Source organism: Nomascus leucogenys, chromosome X (genome assembly GCF_006542625.1).
Source record: "Nomascus leucogenys isolate Asia chromosome X, Asia_NLE_v1, whole genome shotgun sequence".
Lineage (NCBI taxonomy): Eukaryota > Metazoa > Chordata > Mammalia > Primates > Hylobatidae > Nomascus > Nomascus leucogenys.
The window spans coordinates 107,997,552-107,999,398 of NC_044406.1; the positions used below are offsets into that span (position 1 = coordinate 107,997,552).

At 39.7% G+C, this 1,847-nt stretch overlaps 1 pseudogene; it reads right to left on the reverse strand.

Moving 5' to 3' along the window:
- Positions 1 to 1,106: 1,106 nt before the first annotated feature.
- Positions 1,107 to 1,611, reverse strand: LOC100599110 (annotated as a pseudogene).
- Positions 1,612 to 1,847: the final 236 nt, after the last annotated feature.

Below are 1,847 nucleotides of genomic sequence, written 5' to 3' on the forward strand. Positions count from 1 at the left end.
AGAAGGTTATTATGTTGACATAATTTTAGAAATTGGCTGGGCATGGTGGCTCACACTTATAATCCCAGCACTTTGAGAGGCTGAGGAAGGAGGATTGCTTGAGCCCAGGAGTTTGAGACCAGCCTGGGCTACATAGTGAGCCCCCATCTCTACAAAAAGTTTAGGAAAAGAAATTAGCTGAGCATGGTGGCTCACTCCTGTAGTCCCAGCTGCTCAGGAGGCTGAGGCAGGAGGATTGCTTGAGTCCAGGAGTTCCAGACTGCAGTGAGCCATCATGATACCACTGTACTCCAGACTGGGTGGCAGAGTGAGATTCTGTGTCCACAAAACAAAACAAAACAATTTGGTTTTAAAAATTACTATACATATAATGTGAAAAATTAAATGTACAGTTTGATGGGTTTTAACAAATACATACACCCATGTAACCACTACTAAATCAAGATGTGAAACATTTCTAGGACTCAAGAAAGTTATCTTATACCCCTTTGTAGCAATCAATCACCCCAATCTTCCAGAGTAACCACCGCTCTTGTTTCTCCAACTGAATTAGTCTCTTTTTATTCTCTTGATAATCTCTTCCAAAGTTAACTACTTCCATTGTAGGTGAGGAAATGTATAAGACTTCATTTCAAATGTTGGCACTGCCATAAGCATGGTCTTTCCTTTTACTGCAACTCAGAATTAAAACTTTAGATTCTTGTTTTTTTTTAATATTCCAGTCCTAGAAGTAATTTCCACTGCGGAAGTTATCTGACGACAGTCTTATTTTTCTAGTAGTGCCTTATAACCCGGCTCTAGCTTCTCCAGGAACACTACAAGATGTATTTAGTATATATTAATACAATACAAGATGTATTTAATATACCTTAAACTAAAAGGTACTCTCTGAAATGAGTTTAAATGCATTTTATTTTTAGACAACCTACATGACATGTTTTTCCTAAAAACAATGCCTCCAGTCCAAGTAAGTCACAGTCAAAGTAAATGAAGAGCTCAAGATAACATCAGTTCCATTTGTCGTAAGTCCTGGTGTTACGTGGATGACAAAAAGCAGCTAGTTTTGACGACAGGTGATAAATTCAAAGTAATTGTGAAATTACTAATTAATAATTTTTCATTTCCAAATCATCCTTAAAGAAAAGCATATGTAGGATCACAGTGTCCTCACGGTAGTCCAGTAGAGCAACCACGCTGTCAAGATTCTTGTTTTCACTAATAAAGAACTGGTAGATTTTGAAATTAGCAAGGATGTGCTTGATTTGTTCAGCAACCCCTGCCAATCATGAAAGGTTTTACTCTTTCTGATATCTGTTCTTCATGTTTGCCTTTGATTGATTTCACGTAGTATGTTACGCATTTCTTACAGGCTTCTTTTGTGAAGCTTGTTTCCTGTGATAGTGCATGACATCAACACCAGTGGTAACTGTGCTTTGGGTTTCTTCACCCTGGGGGACTTCAGTAGAGGCGTTTCTACCAATGAGTGAGCCATCGATGTTATCCTCTGTCCCACTGACTATCTTCCCCTCCACATCCAGGCACGGCCCTTTTGTGATTTCCAAGGTTCTTGGAAATCTTATCGTGGCTGATGAGGCCTGGATAGATAATCATGATGGTGGCTGAAGGGAGACAATGGTGGCGCTAGGTTAGCAGTGGCGTGGAGCTCAGAGCGAATGCAGAGCAGCTGGAGCAGTGCTGAGGTAAGTGGGAGAGCGGGGGCAAAAGTCCAGGTAACCATCATTTTGATATGTATCACTGCAGCTAAATTTTGTCTATTTTAGTCATTTATATGCATGGGAACAGGTAGTAAGTAGTCTTTTGTGTCTGGCTTTTTTAACATAAAATAT